The sequence below is a fragment of the Hylobates moloch genome, unplaced genomic scaffold (assembly GCF_009828535.3).
Source record: "Hylobates moloch isolate HMO894 unplaced genomic scaffold, HMol_V3 SCAFFOLD_18, whole genome shotgun sequence".
Lineage (NCBI taxonomy): Eukaryota > Metazoa > Chordata > Mammalia > Primates > Hylobatidae > Hylobates > Hylobates moloch.
In genome coordinates this window covers 32,928,769-32,950,590 of record NW_026652293.1, presented here as the reverse complement: position 1 = coordinate 32,950,590, position 21,822 = coordinate 32,928,769, and the positions used below count along the sequence as shown (strand labels likewise).

Below are 21,822 nucleotides of genomic sequence, written 5' to 3'. Positions count from 1 at the left end.
TTATTCTACAAGTAAAAATGATTTTTACAATGAGGAATGGCTTTATTGATGTTCTAATTTTTTTTTTAAGACAAGGTCTTGTTCTGTCACCCTGGTTGGAGTGCAGTGGCACAGTCATGGCTCACTGTAGCCTCAACCTCTTGGGCTCAAGCAATCCTCCTGTCTCAGTCTCCCGTGTACCTCAGACTACAGGCACAAACCACCATGCTTGGCTGATGTAAAAAAAAGTTGTTGCGGGGCACAGTGGCTCAAGCCTGTATCCCAGCACTTTGGGAGGCCAAGGAGCCAGGCAGATCACTTGAGGTCAGGAGTTTGAGACCAGCCTGGCCAACATGGCCCCCATCTCTACTAAACCCCATCTCTACTAAAAAATACAAAAACTAGCCAGCTGTGGTGGTGGGTGCCTGTAATCCTAGCTACTTAGGAGGCTGAGGCAGGAGAATCACTTGAACCTGGGTGGCGGAGGTTGCAGTGAGCCGAAATCACACCACTGCACTCCAGCCTGGGCGACAGAGCAAAACTCCTTCTCAAAAAAAAATTTTTTTTTAAATGTTCTAATTTTAAGAGGGTCTGTAAAGTTGTTTTTTTTTTTTTTTTTAATTTTTGTTGAGTTAATTAGAATCAGGGAGCCAAGATCCTGCCCCTGCACTCCAGCCTGGGTGACAGAGTGAGACCCTGTCTCAAAAAACAAACAACAACAACAAAGACTAAGGAGCACTGTACCAGGAGTCAGGATTGAATTCTAGTCCCTGGCTCTGATACTGGGGAGGTATGATTTGATGACCTCTAGGCATTTGGCGCCCTGAGATGCTGAGGCCTTGGACAAATCTTTCCTCTCCCTTTGGGGATAGGGGCTAGGTTTGATCATCTGTAAAGTGTCCTGAGGGGGTAAGTGGTCAGGAGGGGTGAACTTCAAGGTCTCCACCAGTTCTAACATTCTGGCTCTGTACTTAATCTCTGTCACCCAGGCTGGAGAGCAGTGGCATGACCTCAGCTCACTGCAACCTCCACTTCCTGGGTTCAAGCAATTCTTCCACCTCAGCTTCCTGAGTATCTGGGACTACAGGCATGCACCACCACGCCCAGCTAATTTGTGTCTTTTTGGTAGAGACGGGGTTTCGCCATGTTGGCCAGGCTGGTCTCGAACTCCTGGACTCAAAGGATCTGCCTGTCTCAGGCTCCCAAAGTATTGAGATTACAGGCGTGAGCCATTGCACCTGGCCCCTAGAGTCTTGATTTATTTAGGCACCTATGCCTCCAGGGTAGACAGGAAGTATCTAATATTTAACATGGGCCATAAGAATGCTGAGATATTAAGTGTATACATGGAAAGTCCTCTTGACATGATGGCTCCAAAACCTCATAGGGAAGCTGGTAAGAACTCCTCACTATGGAATTAGAAATTATTATTATTATTTTATTTAGAGATGGAATCTTGCTCTGTCGCCCAGGCTGGAGTGCAGTGGTGCGATTTTGGCTCACTGCAACCTCTACCTCCTGGGTTCAAATGATTCTCCTTCCTCGGCCTCCTGAGTAGCTGGGAGGTGTGCACCACCACACCTGGCTACTTTTTTTGTATTTTCAGTAGAGATGGAGTTTCACCTTGTTGGCCAGGCTGGTCTCGAACTCTTGACTTCAAGTGATCTGCCCACCTCAGCCTCCCAAAGTACTGAGATTACAGGCATGAGCCACCACTCCTGACTAATTTTTGTTTTTTTAGTAGAGATGGGGTTTCACCCTGTTGGCCAGGTTGGTCGTCAACTCCTGGCCTCAAGGGATCCACCCGCTTCAGCCTCCTAAAGTGCTGGGATTACAGGCATGAGCCACCATGCCATCCTGGAATCAGAAATTGTATCTCCAGAGAAGAAAAAGGTAGATTAAAAAGCAATTAAGTATCTTTTCAACCTATCTTGATTGAAAGGAACAACAAAATGAAAGTTTTGTCCAGAAAGAAAACAAACTCCTTGGACTTATATGTATATGTATATATGTACAGTGATGTAAACCAGGCCTTCTTTTTTTTTTTTTTTTTTTGAGATGAAGTCTCACTCTGTCACCCAGGCTGGAGCGCAGTGGCATGATCTCAGCTCACTGCAACGTCCATCTCCTGGGTTCAAGTGATTCTCCTGCCTCAGCCTCCCGAATAGCTGAGACTACAGGTGCCTGCCACCACTCCCAGCTAAGTTTTGTATTTTTAGTAGAGACAGGGTGTCACCATATTGGCCATGCTGGTCTGGAACTCCTGACCTGGTGATCCGCCCGCCTTGGCTTCCCAAAGTGCTGGGATTATAGGCATGAGCCACCATGCCCAGCCAAACCAGGCCTGCTTATGTGACTGATTAGGCTGACACTAAGGTCTTCAGCAAGATTACATTTTACCATGCTCTGTCTTTTCTATAAATTACAAGTCCTTCTTGTATTTTCTTTACCTTTTTTTTTTTTTTTTTTTGAGATAGGGTCTCATTCTGTCTCTTAGGCTGGAGTGCAATGGCATGATGACAGCCCTCACTGCAGCCTCCACTTTCCAGACCCAAATGATCATCACACCTCAGCCTCCCAAGTAGCTGGTACTACAGGCATGTGCTAACACGACCAGCTAATTTTTTTTATTTTTTGTACAGACAGGGTCTCCCTATGTTGCCCAGGCTGGTCTTGAACTCCTGGGCTCAAGTGATTCTCCTGCCTTGGCCTCCCAAAGTGTTGGGATTACAGGCGTGAGCCACCGTGCCCAGCAATTTAATGACTTTTAATGTAAATAAGGAAGGTTAACTTCTATAGCTTGTGAACTACATTTCAGAAAATTACATAAATGTGCAAAACATATTTATTGTCAGAAAGAACATTAGTTTGAGACATGTGCCTTCTATTATTTACTCTATAAATGACCTCTCTAGTATTAGCTTTACCTTTTTTTTTTTTTTTAAAGATAGTCTCCCTCTGTACCCTAGGCTGGAGTGCAGTGGCATGATCTCAGCTCCCCTCAACCTCTGCCTCCCGGGTTCAAGCAATTCTACTGCCTCAACCTCCGGAGTAGCTGGGACTACAGGCACATGCCACCATGTCCAGCTAATTTTTGTATTTCTAGTAGAGACAGGGCTTCACCATGTTGGCCAGGCTGGTCTTGAACTCCTGACCTTAAGTGATCCACCTGCTTCAGCCTCCCACAGTGTTGGGATTACAGGCATGAGCCACCGCACCTGGCTTTTTTTCCTTTCCTCACCCCCCAACACATAGTGAAATCTCTGGAGGTGGAAAGCAGTTTGGCAGTTCAGTCTGCTTTTTCTCCCTGAAGTTGCTGGTTTTAGAATAAAGCTGGCTCCAGCTATTTCTGATTCAAACATCAAGGTGAAGAGTCTTCCATTGAATATGAAATTAAAGCCCTTGGCTGGGCGCGGTAGTTCACGCCTAGCACTTTGGGAGGCCGAGGCGGGCGGATTGCTCAGGAGTTCGCGACCAGCCCAGGCAACATGGTGAAACCCCGTCTCTACTAAAATACAAAAAAAAAAAAAAAAGCATCTCTAAAAAAAAAAAAAAGGGATATTAAAGCCCTTGGACACAGTGTTTAAAACCAAGAAAGAGAGCTAAAGGTTGCCCAAACTTCTGCTGTGGTTAGGGAGAAATATGTGGCCAAGGAGGGCAAAGAACTGGCTACCAGGTGAAACATCCAAGTGTTAGGGTCATATTTTAAATCAACCATTTAAGGTTGCTATCTCTCCCTCTTCATTGCTGTCATCAACTGAATACATTCATAGAAGACCTTGACGCCTGACTCAATCTTCACTCTACTACAATAATTGCTAAAGTGTGGGCCTGACCCCTGTTCCCAGGTGAGGCTTGTTAGAAATGCAAATTATTGGGCCACCAAGACCAACTGAATCAGAAATTCTGGGTGTAAGGCCCAGGAAACTGTGTGTGTGTGTGTGTGTGTGTGTGTGTGTGTGTGTGTGTGTGTGTATGTGTGGTGTCTACGTGTGGCGTGTGTGTATGTGTGGGGGATGTGTGTGTGTGTGATGGGGTCTCGCTATGTAACCTAGGCTGGAGTGCAGAGACTATTCACAGGCGTGATCTCACTGCTGTCCAGCCCAGGAGTTTTGGCCTCTTTTATTTCCAACCTGGCAGTTCACCTTTCCTTAGGCAACCTGATGGTCCTCTGCTCCTGGGAGATCACCCCATTGATGTTGAATTTAGTGCAGACACCTGATTGGCATAGCACACTAGAGCCCAGAATTCCTGTGCTCAAACGATTCTCCTGCCTCTGCCTCCCAAGTAACTGGGACTACAGGTGCATGCCACTGCATCCGGCTAAACTATATTTTAATATGCCTTCCAAGTGATTCTGACTCACACTAAAGTTGGAAAGCAACTGGGCTATTACAATCCTATAACAACTTGGGTGACTTGAACATCCACCTCAATGACCCATCCAGCTCTCCGGCCTCTCTGCTCCTTGACATCCTCGAATCTAATGAGTCTCCCTTTGACTTCAGCCACCCACTCCCATAGCTGGGCCCTAAACCTTGTCAAACTAAAAATTATTTCATGTCTAAAGTCTGAAAACATTCTACATACTCATCACAATCTTTTATCTTTGGACCCTCCCTCCCTCTCTCTCTCTTTTTTTTTTTTTGAGACAGAGTCTTGCTGTAGCCCAGGCTAGAGAGCAGTGGTGTGATCTGTGCTCACTACGACCTCTGCCTCCCAGGTTCAAGCGATTCTCCTGTCTCAGCCTCCCAAGTAGCTGGGACCACAGGCGCGCACCACCACACCTACTTAATTTTTGTATTTTTAGCAGAGACGGGGTTTCTCTGTGTTGGCCAGGCTGGCTCTAGACATTTTCAACCCCAGGACAATACCCTCACAGTAATACAGTATTCAGGATAAGTGAAAGGTATAGCTTTTCTTTTTTTTCTTTTTTTTTAAAAATTTTATTATTATTATACTTTAAGTTTTAGGGTACACGTGCACAACAGCTTTTCTTTTAAAAGCAAAGGGAAAGCTATTGTGAAAGTGGAGATGTGAAAGGTAAATTCTCAGGCAGATTAATGTTAAGAAAGAGTATACATATCAGAGTTGTGAGAAGTGGTTACCATAAAGTTATTCATGCTTGTGTACCCCATCGAAACTCTTCATGGCCCTCCAGGAGGATGGGTTCTCCTGTTTGAAGCCTGAGCTTACAGCACTGCTGTTCTTTCCTCACGGGTCACTCTGGTGCAAGTCTTTATAATTCACATGCCACAAAAAACTCAGTATTTTAAAGTGTACAATTCAGTGGCCCCTGGCAACCACTAATCTACACTCTATTTCTGTGGATTTGCCTATTCTGGATATATATATATATATATTTAATGCCATGTATATATATACATATGTATGTGTATATATATATGTGTGTGTGTGTCTATATATATATATATATATATATATATATATATATACAGATATATATATTCAAGACAGGAGCTCGCTCTGTCACCCAGACTGGAGTGCACTGGCATGACCAGGGCTCACTGCAGCCTCGACCTCCTGGGCTCAGGTGATCCTCCCACTTCAGTGTTTTGAGTAGCTGGGTCTGCAGTTCTGCAGCACTATGCCTAGCTAGTTTTTTGTGGTTTTTGTAGAGATAAGATTTCGTTATGTTTCCCAGGCTGGTCTTGAACTCCTGGGCTCAAGGGATCCTCCTGCCTGGGCCTCCCAAAGTGCTGGGATTAGCGCAGGGCCAATTCTGGATATTTAATATTAATGAAATTATACAATATGTTGCCTTTCGTATCTGACTTCTTTCATTTAGCATTATATTTTAAAGATTCATTCATGTTGCAGTATGTATCAGAACTTCACTTCATTTTATAGCTAATATTCCATTGTATGGGGGTATCATATTTTGTTTATTCATTCATTAGATGATGGACATTTGGGGTGTTTCCAATTTTGGCTACTGTGGATAATGCTGCTATGAACATTGGTGGACAAGTTTTTATATGAACGTTTACCTTCATTTCTCTTGGATATACACCTAGGAGTGGAATTGCTGGGTCAGGTGGTAACTCTAACTTATTTATTTATTTTTTTGAGAGGAGTCTCGCCTGGTCACCCAGGCTGGAGTGCAGTGGCATGATCTCAGCTCACTACAACCTCTGCCTCTCGGGTTCAAGTCACTCTACTGCCTTAGCCTCCTGAGTAGCTGGGATTACAGGTGTGCACCACCACACCCGGCTAAGTTTTGTATTTTTAGTAGAGACAGGGTTTCACCATGTTGGTCAGGCTGGTCTCAAACTCCTGACCTCGTGATACACCCACCTCAGCCTCCCAAAATACTGGGATTACAGGTGTGAGCCACCATGCCCTGCCAACTCTAACTTTTTAGTGAACTGCTAAACTGTTTTTCAAGACAGCTGTACCATTTTGCATTCCCACTAGCAGTGTCTGAGAGTTACAATTTCTCCACATCCTCATCAACACTTGTTATTGTTCATCTTTTTTGTTATAGTAATCCCAGTGGGTGCAAAGTAGTATCTCATTGTGGTTTTAATTTGCATTTTCCTAACGAGTAATGATGTTGAGCATCTTCCAATGTGCTTAAAAGCTCTCTCAAGGCTCAAACCTTTGAACAATTCTCCTGCCTCAGCCTCCCCGGTAGCTGGGACTACAGGCACGTGCCACCACGCTCAGCTAATTTTTGTATTTTTAGTAGAGATGGGGTTTCACCATGTTGGCCAGGATGGTCTCGATATCTTGACCTCGTGATCCTCCTGCCTCAGCCTCCCAAAGTGCTGGGATTACAGGCATGAGCCACCACGCCTGGCCTCAGGAATTTTCAATGGCTCTACAACTCCTATAGAATAAGGACCCTTTTTTTTTTTGAGGCAGTTTCCCTCTTGTCACCCAGGCTGGAGTGCAGTGGCGCAATCTCAGCTCACTGCAACCTCCGCCTCCCAGGTTCAAGCGATTCTCCTGCCTCAGCCTCCAGAGTAGCTGGGATTACAGGCACGTGCCATTGCGCCTGGCTAATTTTATTATTTGTAGTAGAGATGGGGTTTCACCATCTTGGCTAAAAATTAGCACCCGGCTAATTTTTTGTATTTTAGTAGAGATGGGGTTTCATCATGTTGCCCAGGCTGGTCTTGAACTCCTGAGCTCAGGCAGTCCACCCGCCTTGGCCTCCCAAAGTGCTAGGATTACAGGTGTGAGCCACTGCACCTGGCCAAGGGCCACACTCTTAATTTGACAATTGAGGCACTTTTCCATCTGGCCTGTCTCTATGTTTTGAGCATCAACGCTTTCACTCCATGTCTTCTGGCTCTGCTCTAGCTATACTGAATTACTCGTAGCTCTTGGAATATATAGTGCTACTTTAAGCCTTTATGTATTTGCTCATGGCTTTCTTTCCGCCAGGAAACTCTTTCTTGCTTTCTTCAAATGTGCCTTCCACTTGCATTTACTACTAGATTGAGGCATCTCCTCCTCACAGCCTTTCCAGAACACCCTTCCATAATTAGGTTAATTGTCCTTCATGAGTTTCCCTCCGAAGAGTCTACTCTATTGGGGTTGTGCCTTTTGTTTGCCTTCCCAAATAGGCTGTGAGCTCCTCTGGAGCATTGACTGGATTTGATTTATCTTTCTTTTTTTTTTTTTGAGAAGGAGTCTCACTCTGTCGCCCAGGCTGGAGTGCAGTGGCGCAATCTCGGCTCACTGCAAGCTCCGCCTCCTGGGTTCACACCATTCTCCTGCCTCAGCCTCCTGAGTAGCTGGGATTACAGGTGCCCGCCACCAGGCCCAGCTAGATTTATCTCTCTCTTTAGGGCCCAGAACATGGCCCGACTGGAAGGAATTAATTTCATGGTATCCTGTTGTCCCTCAAATGCCCTCTGGCTCAAGTGCTAAGAACCTTTTCATTTCCTCAAGAGAAAGCAAAGCCAGCTTACCTTTAGGCATCTTAACCCAGACCTCAGACAGAAAACCTTCCAGTTGCAAGAGTATGTAACAGTTAAGACGTTTAAAAAAGGAGCAATAAGGTAATATTTTTCTCCTTAATATTAATCCACTTTATTTCATCTCATCAACTATGGGCACTGGATTACCTTTCTTATTGTCAATATTTGTTATGCCTTATTATGGGCAGACACCTTCACTTTTATGTAATTATCTTATTGGAGGGGTGACATAGAGTACAGTACTTGTTAGGAGCATGGACTCTAGAGCAAGCTATTCTGCCTGGGTTTCACTCCCAGCTCCACATTTACTAGCCATGTGATCTTAGAGAAGTTATGTGACACATCTGTGTGTCTGTTTCTTTCTTTCTTTTTTTTTTTTTTTTCAGATGGAGTCTCACTCTGTCTCCCAGGCTGTAGTGCAGTGGTGCTATCTCGGCTCACTGCGACCTCCGCCTCCCAGGTTCAAGCAATTCTCCTGCCTCAGCCTCCAGAGTAGCTGGGATTACAGGCACCTGCCATTGCGCATGGCTAATTTTATTATTTGTAGTAGAGATGGGGTTTCACCATCTTGGCCAGGCTGGTCATGAACTCCTGACCTCATGATCCACCTGCCTCGGCCTCCCAAAGTGCTGGGATTACAGGCATCAGCCACCACGCCCGGCTGTGTCTCTTTACCTATAAAATTGGTGTGATAATCTTACTTAACTCAGAGCATCTAGCAGATTAACTGAGTTACTATATATTTATACTATTACATATATAAGGCTCTTAAAATAGGACCTGGCAAGGCCAGCCACAGTGGCTTAGTCATATAATTCCAGAACTTGGGAGGCCAAGGAGGGTGGATTACTTGAGGCCAGGAGTTTGAGATCAGCCTGGCCAACATGGCCAAACCCTGTCTCTACTAAAAATACAAAAATTAGCCAGGTGTTGTGGTGCACACTTGTAGTCCCAGCTACCTGGGAGGCTGAGGCAGGAGAATTGTTTGCGCCCCCGAAGCGGAGGTTGCAGTGAGCTGAGATCATGCCACTGCACTACAACCTGGGCGACAGAGCAAGACTCTGTCTCAAAAAAATTAAAAAAAAAAAAGAAAGAAAAAAATAGGACTTGGCAAGATATAACTGTTATATAAGTATTGGCTATTACTGTAAAATCCTCATGCAAATCCTGCAAGCTAGACATTATTTTTTTGGGGAGTGGAGAATGGAGCAATCCTTTATTTTTACACACTTTGACAAGGAGGTTTTCTGTAAACAACCTTTCCAGTGGAGAACAGAGAACAGGAAAATCAGCCTCCAGCCATCAGCAGCTGCTCTGCTCAGTGCCAAGGCTCTCCATCGCCCACGTGGTGAGGTGGAGGGGTGTACTTCCCTTCCTTCATCAGCTTATCCCGCTGCTTCCTAATGGTACTCAGACGTCTCATCATTTTCTGCTGAAGTATACACTCTACAAAATCATCATATTCTATCTTGCACTCTTTCTCTGCCTGGATGCTAACGATTCCATGTGCACATTGTATCCATTCTTTTTGAAAAGCCTGGCATCGAGCAGGAATCTTGTAGGGCTGTTCAGCACTTTGGATTGTCCACCATCAATCTATGTTAAGGCTGAACCTTTTCAGCACATCCAAGAAAGGCATGGCGATCCAATGCTCATGCCCTTGTCTCTTCTGTGGCCCCCACCCCCCCACTTTTTTTTTTTTTTTTCTGAAACGGAGTCGAGTCTCGCTCTGTTACCCAGGCTAGAGTGCAGTGGCATGATCTTGGCTCACCGCAAACTCTGCCTCCTGGGTTCAAGCGATTCTCCTGCCTCAGCCTCCCGAGTACCTGGGACTACAGGTGTGTGCCACCATGCCTGGCTAATTTTTGTATTTTTAGTAGAGACGGGGTTTTGCCGTGTTGGCCAGGCTGGTCTCAAACTCCTGAACTCAGGTGATCCGCCCACCTCGGCCTCCCAAAGTGCTGGGATTACAGGCATGAGCCACTGAGCCTGGCCTCAAGCCAGACATTATTATCCCCATTTTACAGATGAGGAAACTGAAGCTTAGAGAGAGAAGGGACTTGTCCCACATTATAGAATTAAATCAACTCCTAGAACTGATAACTGATCCAGATTTCATAATTTGTGTGCACATTTTCTTGGGGCCTTGTATCCAGAGGACCCTTTTTTTTTTTTTTTTTTTTTTTTTTTGAGGCAGAGTCTTGCTCTGTTGCCCAGGCTGGAGTGCAGTGGTATAATCTCGGCTCACCACAACCTCTGCCTCCTGGGTTCAAGCGATTCTCCTGCCTCAGCCTCCCAAGTAGCTGGGACTACAGGCATGTGCCACCACGCCCAGCTAATTTTTGTATTTTTAGTAGAGATAGGGTTTCACCATGTTGGCCAGGCTGGTCTCGAACTCCTGACCTCATGATCCACCTGCCTCGGCCTCCCAAAGTGCTGGGATTACAGGCATGGGGACCCTTCTATAAGAGGGTGCTGTGTCCATCTCCTACAAATTATGCATCTACCAGGAACAATGTATGTGTGTTTTGGAATGGTGATAAAATTATACTTCCCTAGTCATTCTCACCTGTCATCTACTATTCACTGTTCTAGCCTTTTCCTAGGAGGTCAGATGCTTGTAAATAATTTATTCTCCAACAAAAAAAGCCTTTCCTGAACTAGGAATTCCTTGGAGGTGTGGGAGTAAATTCCCTAACTGATGATAACTCTTTTACTGCACATTCTTTTCACTGGGCATGTGCTCAATAAATACCTCTCCTTTGTGTCACGCTGTGTGCTGGACACTGAGGACACAGAAATAGATAAAACCCAGGCCCTGCCCTCAAGGTACTCAAGTCTAGTAGGAAGGGAGGGAAGACAACAGAAAAAGAACATGGTAAGTACTCTTATAAAAAGAAGCATGTTTGTGTGTGGTGGCTCATGCCTGTAGTTTCAGTTACTCAGGAAGCCGAGGCGGGAGGATAGACTGAGCCCAGGAGTTTGAGGCTGCAGTGCACTATGGTCATGCCTGTAAAATACCCACTGCACTCTAGCCTGGGCAACATAGTGAAACCCTGTCTCAAAAAAGAAAAAAAAAATAAGGAAGCAGCGCACTTGCTAAAGCACAGAGGCATCCAGCCTGGTGGTGGGGGCAGTCAGTGGTCAGAGCAGGCTTCCTGAAAGAGGCACTACTCCACCTGGGTTTTTGTCGTTGTTGTTTTTTTGTTGTTGTTGTTGTTGAGACGGAGTTTCGCTCTTGTTGCCCAGGCTGGAGCGCAATGGTGCGATCTCAGCTCCCCGCAACCTCCGCCTCCTGGGTTCAAGCGATTGTCCTGCCTCAGCCTCCCAAGTAGCTGGGATTATAGGCATGTGCCACCATGCCCTGCTAATTTTGTATTTTTAGTAGAGACAGGGTTTCTCCATGTTGGTCAGACTGGTCTCGAACTCCCGACCTCAGGTGACCTGCCCGCTTCGGCCTCCCAAAGTGCTGGGATTACAGGCGTGAGCCACCGTGCCTGGCCTTGACCTGGGTTTGGAAGGAAAAATAATTACCTTAATTAACGGAGAGGGAAGAGCATTCTAGGCATAGGGAATCACATGTGTGAAGGCACTGGAACGTGAAACCAGGTGATGTTTATAGGGTCAACAAATAATTTGGGATGAGGTTCAAAGAGTGTGTATGGGAGGGAAGAGAACAAGCTGGAAAGGCAGGCTGGGGCAGATAGCAAGGTTTGTGGCCAAAGGTTAGGGGCGTATACTTTAATGCCATGTGACATTTAGTTACAGTTCTCTTCTGGCACAACTGCTTTTTTCTGACAGTCAGTATTTGGTTACATTTAGAAGTCCAGATTAATTTATTCACTCAACAACATGGGCTGAGCACCTCACTGTGTCAGTTTTTATGTGCAGGCAGGAGGGCTCAGGAATAGACTTTTGGGGTCACAGCTTGAAATCTTGTGAGCTTTTTTTAGAAGGCAGTAAATCTCACCCCTGACTTGAGATGATTTGTCCTGAAACCTGATCCCTTCCTTGTCCTTGGTGTTGCAACCCTTCTTCCTAATTTGGATTTCCATGAGCATGCTGCAGTGACCTGGGTCCACACACACATTATGGGAATGGCTATAATCAGAAGCCGAGCCAGCCAGCTTAGGTGGTGAACACATGCCCATTGTGCTCTGCACGTGAGCCTCATGAATGAGATGGGGCAGGCAGAGAATATCAGGTCCCTACTCTTTGGGATTTCATAGTCTTAAAAGCAGAAAGTTGGCTGGGCGCAGTGGCTCACGCCTGTAATCCTAGCACTTTGGGAGGCCGAGGCAGGTGAATCACGAGGTCAGGAGTTCAAGACCAGCCTGGCCAAGATGGTGAAACCCCCTCTCTACTAAAAAAAATACAAAAATATTAGCCGGGCGTGGTGGTGGGTGTCTGTAATCCCAGCTACTCGGGAGGCTGAGGTAGAGAACTGCTTGAACCTGGGAGGTGGAGGTTGCAGTGAGCCGAGATCACGCCACTGCACTGCAGCCTGGGGGACAGAACGAGACTCCATCTCAAAAAAAAAAAAAAAAAAAATTAGATCTGGAGGCATTGTTATAAGTTATTAACCACATAGGATAAACGGAGCACTTACAAAGTGCTTCACTCTGTGTTGGGACCTGGAAGGCACATAAAGAAATCAGATTTGGTTCCTATCCTTAAGGTGCTCACAGTTTGGTAAAACAGGCGATGACCACAGTGCTTCGGGAAGTGGAGGAGCCCTCAGCTGGCTAACCACAGCCCACTGTCAACCAGTAAGGATTAGGAAGGCATCCTAGACAAAGACTGGCAGTCGGGCAACATAGTTTGAACTGACGCTGGAGAGAGCTGGAAAGAGCAGCCCACACAGACAAAACAGCCTGAGGAGTTCAGAGAAGAGGAGTGGGTCAGAGGGATTGGTTTGTCTAGTATAGGTGGGGAAGTAGCAAGTGGAGTGGTTGGCAGGGGCCAGATGGGAGGGCCTGGAATGCTGAGCTAAGGATGTGGGCATTGTGGAGCCTTTGGTTTCCAAATGGGGGTGACACAGGTCTTTTAGAAAGACAAGTCCCTTTCATTCCTGGGCTCAGTGCACTCACCTGTAAAATGAGGGAGTTGAAGATTATTTTCAAAATCATTCCAGTGCATGTATCCTGTGATTTACAGCATTGCTTCTTAAAGTTGATTGTGTATCTGTGTCACCTGGGGATCTTAGTAAAATGCACATTCTGGCCAGGCAGTGTGGCTCACACCTGTAGTCCCAGCTGCTTGGGAAGCTGAGGTGGGAGGATTGCTTGAGCCCAGCCTGGGCAACATAATGAGACCCCAGTCTCTAAAAATAATAATAATTTTAGGCCGGGTGCGGTGGCTTATGCCTGTAATCCCAGCACTTTGGGAGCTCAAGGCAGGTGGATCACCTGAGGTCAGGAGTTCGAGACCACCCTGGCCAACATGGTGAAACTCTGTCTCTACTGAAAATACAAAAATTAGCTGGGCGTGGTGGCACATGCCTGTAATCCCAGCTACTCAGGAGGCTGAGGCAGGAGAATCACTTGAACCTGGGAGGCGGAGGTTGCAGTGAGCCAAGATTGTGCCATTGCACTCCAGCCTAGGTGACAAGAGCAAAACTCCATCTCAATAAAATAATAATAATTTTTCAATGCATATTTTGGTTCAGTAGGTGTGGTGGGGGTCCCAAGGTTCTCCATGTCTACTAGGATCTCACATGATATGGATGCTGCTATTCCTCAAGCCACACTTTGAGTAGCAAGGATTTAGTTCTTGGGTACTCAAAGTGTAGTCTGAGGTCCAGCCTTTGTAAGTCATATAATGTTCTATAAGTTATCTCATTAGGGCCAGGCGCGGTGGCTCACACCTGCAATCTCAACACTTTGGGAGGCCGAGGCGGGTGGATCACCTGAGGTCAGGAGTTTGAGACCAGCCTGACCAACATAGAGAAACCCTGTCTCTACTAAAAATACAAAATTAGCCGGGTGTGGTGGCGCATGCCTGTAATCCCAGCTACTCAGGAGGCTGAGGCAGGAGAATCACTTGAACCCAGGAGGCAGAGGTTGCAGTGTGCCAAGATCGCGCCATTGTGCTCCAGCCTGGGCAACAAGAGCAAAACTCCGTCCCCCCCCCCCAAAAAAAAGTTATCTCATTAGAAATAGTGTCTTACCTAATTTTTACAGTGTTTTAAGGTTTGCAAAGAGATATGCAAACCTTATTTCCTTCACTACCTTCCGCAGTTCTTCTTGAGTGGTAAATTTTTTTTTTTTTTTCGAGACAGGGTCTCACTCTGTTATCCAGGCTGGAGTGCAGTGGCACAATCATGGCTCACTGAAGTCTCAAATTCCTGGGTTCAATCAGTCCTTCCGCCTCAGCCTCCCAAGTAGCTGAGACTACAAGCACATGCTGTCACACCTGGCTAATGTTTTTATTTTTTGTAGAGACGGGGTCTCTTTATGTTACCCAGGCTGGTCTTAAACTCCTAGGTTCAAGGGATCCTCTCACCTTGTCCTCCCAAAGTGCTGAAATTACAGGCATGAGCCACAGCACCTGGCCAAGACAACACTTTCATGGTTATGTAAAACACCGTTTAAACTTAGGTATTGAGGTTGGTTTGTCTTTCCCCAGCATCAAGGTGGGGTAGAGATTGGGAGTCCCATTTCACAGATGAGAAGACTGAGGATCTAAAAAGAGAATAAAAGAGATGGATTTAGCCAAAGCTGAACAAACACTATAGAAGTGGCAGAACAGTAATTAGTATTGAAACTCTGGCTGGGCGTGGTGGCTCACGCTTGTAATCCCAGCACTTTGGGAGGCCGAGGCGGGCGGATCACGAGGTCAGGAGATCAAGACCACGATGAAACCCAGTCTCTACTAAAAAATACAAAAAATTAGCCAGGCGTGGTGGCGGGTGCCTGTAGTCCCAGCTACTCGGAGAGGCTGAGGCAGGAGAATGGCGTGAACCCGGAAGGCGGAGCTTGCAGTGAGCCGAGATTGCGTCACTGCACTCCAGCCTGGGCGACAGAGCGATACTCCGTCTCAAAACAAAAAAAGAAACTCTATTCCAGTGCTTATTTCCAGCAAATGTCTTTATTTTTATTTTTTATTTTCTGAGATGGAGTCTCGCTCTGTCACCCAGGCTGGAGTGCAGTGGCACAATCTTGGCTCACTGCAACCTCCGTCTCTCGGGTTCAAGCGATTCTCTGCCTCAGCCTCCCAAGTAACTGGAATTACAGGCACATGTCACCACGCCCAGCAATTTTTTTTTGTATTTTTAGTAGAGAGAGGGTTTTACCACCTTGGCCAGGCTGGTCTTTAACTCCTGACCTCATGATCCACCTGCCTTGGCCTCCCAGAGTGCTGGGATTACAGGCATGAGCCACTACACCCGGCCTTTTTAAAATTTAATTTTATTTTATTTTTTGTCTTTCTTGAGATGCAGTTTCGTTCTTGTTGCCCAGGCTGGAGTGCAATGGCGTGATCTCAACTAACTGCAACCTCTGCCTCCCCAGGTCAAGCGATTCTCCTGCCTCAGCCTCTCATGTAGCTGGGATTACACACACCTGCCACCATGCCCAGCTAATTTTTGTATTTTTGGTAGAGACAGGGTTTCACCATGTTGGCCAGGCTGGTCTCGGACTCCTGACCTCAGGTGATCCACCCACCTTAGCCTCCCAGAGTGCTGGGATTATAGGTGTGAGCTACCACACCAGCCTCCTGGCCCTTTTTTTTTTTTGAAAGAGAATCTCACTCTGTCACCCAGGCTGGAGTGCAGTGGTGTGATCTCTGCTCACTGCAACCTCTGCCTCCTGGGGTCAAGCAATTCTGCCTCAGCCTCCCAAGTAGCTGGGACTACAGGTGCCTGCCCTGAGGGAAGAGTATGGCTCTGTCACTAACTTGCTGCCTACCCTGGGACAAGCCCCTTTCCTCTCTGGACCTTGGTCCTTTTCCCTGTAACGCGGGGGCCTGTCCAGCTTAAAGCACAGCCCGGGAGCCTCAGAGACAGGCAGGAAGTCAAGGTTGCAATGATTCGGGTTTCCGAAAGCCTTGCACTTGCCCTAGGCCCGACAGGTCACGTGGGGACTACGTGATGTGCAATCGCCGCTGTTGAAACAAGAGCATGTGCAGGGCTGGCAGCTGTCACAGCCTTTCCTTTGTTTTGGGGGGATGGGGAGTGATGAGGTGAGGAAGGGCTGCAAACTCTACGGGCACGGGCTTGAGGGGGTTGACTGGCCACAGCAGGAAGGGCAGGGCGTCTCCACGGCTAACCCACACAATGCTGAGAGTCCCGAGGGGATCTGCAGAGGACGGAGAGCTGGGCAGCCCCCGGGCAACCCACCTGGAACCTCCCTCAGCTGCACCAGCCACTGAGAAAGATCGGGTCCGTTTAGACATGAGCACCAATCTCAGGCCTCCAAAGTGACCTCACAGCAAACGTGATTGGTCCGGTCTCTCTCGCGGGGCGGCTCCTCTTACCAACGTGTAACCCTTCGGGAGAGGTTTAGCGGGCTGTGTGACCTGGTGGAAATCACTTTACTTATCTGGATCTCCTTTATAAAAAGGAGGTATTAAGACCTACCCTGAGGCCGGGCGCGGTGGCTCACGCCTGTAATCCCAACACTTTGGGAGGCCGAGGTGAGTGGATCACCTGAGGTCAGGAGTTCGAGACCAGCCTAGCCAACAAGGTGAAACCCCATCTCTGCTAAAAATACAAAAATTAGCTGGGCGTGGTGGTGGGCGCCTGTAGTCCCAGCTACTTGGGAAGCTGAGGCAGGAGAATCCTTGAACCCAAGAGGCAGAGGTTGCAGTGAGCCAAGATCTCGCCACTGCACTCCAGCCTAGGTGACAGAGACTGTCTCAAAAAAAAAAAAAATGGGGCCGGGCGCAGTGGCTCACGCCTGTAATCCCAACACTTTGGGAGGCCAAGAATGGATAATCTTTCTAACAAATGGTGCTGCAGTAATTACAAACCCACATGCAATAAAGTGAACCTCAACTGTTATCTCATACTTTATGCAAAAATTAATCTGAAATGGATCATAGGCTTTCTAAATATAAGATTTATCTTTTTTTTTGTTTGTTTTTTTTCTTTTTCGGGAGAACGGGGTCTCGCTATATTGCCCAGGCAGGTCTCGAACTCCTGGGCTCAAGCTATCTTCCCGCCTCTTGCCTCCCTGAGAGCTGGGATTACAGGCGTGAGCCACCGCGCCCAACCTAAATATAAGATTTAAACCATAAAATTTCTACAAGAAAATATAGGATAAAATCTTAGTGACTTTGGGTTTGTCAAAGACTTCTTGAATATGAAAGAAAAAGCACAAACAATTAACAAGAGGAAAAAAATCAATAAACTAGACACACCATTAAAATGAAAAACTTTTGGTTTTGAAAGACACTTATAAAAACAAAAAAGGCAGGCAAAACTTGGAGAAAATATATGAAAAACTTCTGATAAAGGACTTGAATATATAAAGAACTCTTAGAATGCAATAATAAAAAACAATCCAATAAAAAGGGGGCGAAAGATTTTAACAAACATGTCATCAAAGATACACGGATGGCAAATAAGCACATGAAAAGACGCCAACATTATTGGTCACTCAAAAAAATACAAACTAAACCCACGATAAGATACTGTTATACTCACTATAATGGCTAAAATTTTAAAAGACTGACCACACATCAAATGATGGTGAGGATGTAGGGCAACTAGAACTGTCAAACACTGCTGGTAAGAATGTAATGGTGGAAACACTTTAGAAAACAGTTTGGGCATTTCGTAAAGTTAGATATATACCTACCATATGATCTAGCCATTCCACTCCTAGGTATGAACCCAAAAAATGGAAATGAATGCCCATACAAAGACTTGTACACAAATATTCACAGCAGCTTTATTTGTAAGCCAAAAACTGGAAACCCAAATAGATAAACAAATTGTGATATATCTACATCACGAAATATCATTCACTAACAAAAAGGATGAACTATTAATACATGTGGTAACATGGATGAATCTCAAAATAATTATGCTGAATCGAAGAAACTATAAAAAAGAAACAGTACGGCCGGGCGCGGTGGCTCACGCTTGTAATCCCAGCACTTTGGGAGGCCGAGGCGGGCGGATCACGAGGTCAGGAGATCGAGACCAGGGTGAAACCCCGTCTCTACTAAAAATACAAAAAATTAGCCGGGCGTGGTGGCGGGCACCTGTAGTCCCAGCTACTCGGAGAGGCTGAGGCAGGAGAATGGCGTGAACCCGGGAGGCGGAGCTTGCAGTGAGCCAAGATTGCGCCACTGCACTCCAGCCTGGGCGACCGAGTGAGACTCCGTCTCAAAAAAAAAAAAAAAAAAAAAAAAAAAAAAAAGAAACAGTACTTACTGTATGATTCTATTTAGATAATATTCTACAAAATGCAACCCATCTGCAGTGACAGAAAGCAGATTAATGGTTGCTGGGGAGGGAATGAAGTACAAAGGCACATGAGGAAACTTTGAGGTGATGAATATGCTCATTATCTTGATTGTGATAATGGTTTACAGGTGTATACATAGGCAGAAACTCATAATTGTTACTTTAAAGTTATGTGCAGTTTCCTGTATGTCAATTAGACCTTCATTTAATGTTTCTTATAGCTTTAAGAAAAACCTGGGCCAAAAGAGCAAAAGTCAGTGATATTCTAAGTTCCAATAAAGAAAACCAAATTATTTGGAATGATAATCCCTCTTCTTAATTCAATCAACAATACTTGGGCACCTAATATTGCTGGGCACAATCAAGACACTGTGATTATAACAAGAATGAGCTACGACCACATGGACGATGTCAAATTGAAGCAGAGAACTTAAGAAGGCAAGCCAAAAAAAATACAGGAGAAAAGCACTCTAGGGCAGAGGCAACAGTAAGTTCAAACGGATCACGAGGTCAGGAGTTCGAGACCAGCCTGGCCAATATGGTGAAACTCCATCTCTACTAAAAATACAAAAATTAGGTGGGCACGGTGGTGGGCGCCTGTAATCCCAGCTATTCGGGAGGCCGAGGCAGGAGAATTGCTTGAAACCGTAAGACGGAGGTTGTGGTGAGCCAAAATCGCGCCACTGCACTCTAGCCTACATGAAAGAGCAAAACAAAAAAAAGTGACCTCTTACTTGGTTCAGCCTTTCGTCACCAACTAACTCTCTTGTGCCCTCTACCGCTCAGGTGATCTCATTTCAATGCAGTTCAACTCATAAAATAAAGGGAAACATTCCCAGATTTCAGTAATCGACATCACCCTGCTGTATTCTATCATCAAGCCCTATTCTATTCTTGGCCCTGTGACCAGCACACAGGACACAGAGGTCACAGTCTGGTGGGGGACACAGACTTTCACGCCATTTTGGAATGACAAGAAACATTCCTGGAACAGGAATGACTTTGAGCCAGGTGCTCTGCCAAGCACATTGCATACATGAACTTGTAGTCCTTCTGACAGCCATTACAAATGGATCTGCATTTACAGAAGAGGATTCACACTCACAAACATGATTGGTTTAAGGTCACAATTTAATAAACATGGAACATGGATTCTGAACTAAGATCTGTCCCCACTCCAAAGCCAGTTCTTTCTTTCCTACTACACTATACCAGAATAAACCAAGTGGTGTGGAACACTAAAATGGGAGCATCTAAATCTAATTTGAATGTGTGTAGTTGTTGTGTCTGGGAAGACTTTACATAGGAGAGTATTTCCGATTTGTGTCAAAAAGGGTGGTCCAGGCATCAAGAGCAGAGATAAACAGGGACACAAACTTGGGATCTATTCAGAGAACAGAAGGTTGGTGGGATGTGGGGGAAGAGAGGCAGAATATAAGGCTAGAATCAGATTGCACAGGGTCTGGAAGGCCATCCTAAAGAAGATGACCTCAAACCAAAGTTCAAGGATTCCCATCCTAGGCCATGTGTACTGAGGAGTCCCCTAAGGTGATCAGGCTATAAGAAACCACAGGTAAATGTGGCATATTGCCTGGAATGTCAATTTTACTCAAAGGCTTGGCGGGGGAAGGCAATCTTCTGTTATCCTATGAAAGATGTATTATAGGGAATTGAATGTAAAATCATATGAATTTAAAAAATAAAACTGGGATTTCAGACATTATTGGCTGCCTTCCAATAAATAAGTGGTTGGAAATAGTCCATTCTTTGCTGCCATTGGGGATAGCTTAATAATGGAGCCATTTGGAAAGCATTGTTATAGGCGATGGGAAGCCATGGATTTAGCTCCATTGAGAATTCAAAAGTAGGGCTGGATAGGATTCAAAGATGAATGGGAAGTCAGCTGGGTGTGGTGGCTCACGCCTGTAATCCCAGCACTTTGGGAGGCCGAGGCCAGCGGACCACCTGAGGTTAGGAGTTCAAGGCCAGCCTGGCCAATATGGTGAAACACTGTCTCTACTAAAAATACAAAAAAAATTAGCCGGGCGTGGTGGGGGGCACCTGTAAGCCCAGCTACTTGGGAGGCTGAGGCACGAGAATCGCTTGAACCTGGGAGGCAGAGGTTGCAGTAAGCTGAGACCACGCTATTGCACTTCAGCCTGGGCAACAAGAACGAAACTCTGTCTCAAAAAAAAAAAAGATGAATAGGAAGTGGCTATCTTAGGAGAACTTTCCATCTAGGCTTTATGGAACTGATGATTCTTAGCAGGAACAGGAGCAGGAAAACAAAGCAAAATGTAGGTAAACTTCCTCTCCTCTTCCCCATCTCCTTGACATGTTCCTTTTCTACCTCATTCATTCTTTTTCGCTCTTGTCGCCCAGGCTGGAATGCAATGGCACAATTTCAGCTCACTGCAACCTCCACCTCCCAGGTTAAAGCAATTCTCCTGCCTGAGCCTCCCGAAGAGCTAGGATTACAGGTGTATGCCTTATAATTTTGTATTTTTAGTAGAGAACCCTGCTAATTTTGTATTTTTAGTAGAGACAGAGTTTCACCAGGTTGGCCAGGCTGGTCTCGAACTCTTGACCTCAGGTGATCCACCCGCCTCGGCCTCCCAAAGTGCTAGGACTACAGGCGTGAACCACCGTGCCTGGCCTCATTCATTCTTTTATTAAAAAAAAAAAAAATTATTGCATACCAACTCCCTCACTGTGTAACCTTGGACAAATTACTTAATTTCTCTGTACTTTAGTTTTCTCATCTGTAGAATGGGGATAATAATAATACCTACCCCACAGTGTCACTGTGGGTGTAAGTTTACAGTGACATGATATATAATGAGAATTAAATGAGTTAATTCATATAAAGCATTTAGAGCCTGGAACAAATTTCAGCACTGTTTGAGTACTAGATGTTATAACAGTGACATTGCTACACCCTTCACTGCTACTGTGTTCCAGTCAACATCTCCCATAGCCATTCATTGCTTAGGTAATTCATGTTGGTGGCCAAGACAGGTCTGGGAAGAAGAGAGATGAATCAGACTGCTCACTGCACTTTGTCCAGCTACACCTGGCACATATAGAAGGTCCTCTAAATGCTTGCTGAATGGATAAGCGAATGTCTTCCTATTGAACTCCAAGTTCTTTGAAGGCAGGGACCATATTCCTAGCTGTCATATCCCTAGAACAATGCACTGGTGAGGCACACAGGAGGCGCTTAGGGATTATACATAGATAAATGACTGCAGGTGGAAAATCACAAAGGCTACAAAGCGAGCATAGATAAGGTACTGCAGAGAGACCGCCCCCAGTTTCAGGAAGGGGGTTAGCCTTGGAAGCGTGGCTGCCAACGCCCTCAACGGCGCGAGGGCTGCTGGGAAGCGCAGGCTCGCCTGGCTCGCCCAGGGATCCCGGGAGAGCGCCGCGAACGGCGTCAGCCCCACGCCCCGCCCCGCTCCCTCCGCCGGCTCACGT

General features: G+C 45.9%; 1 pseudogene; it reads right to left on the bottom strand.

Moving 5' to 3' along the window:
• Nucleotides 1–9,249: 9,249 nt before the first annotated feature.
• LOC116457417 (NADH dehydrogenase [ubiquinone] iron-sulfur protein 5-like) lies at nucleotides 9,250–9,570 on the bottom strand (annotated as a pseudogene).
• Between the last annotated feature and the right edge of the window lie 12,252 nt (nucleotides 9,571–21,822).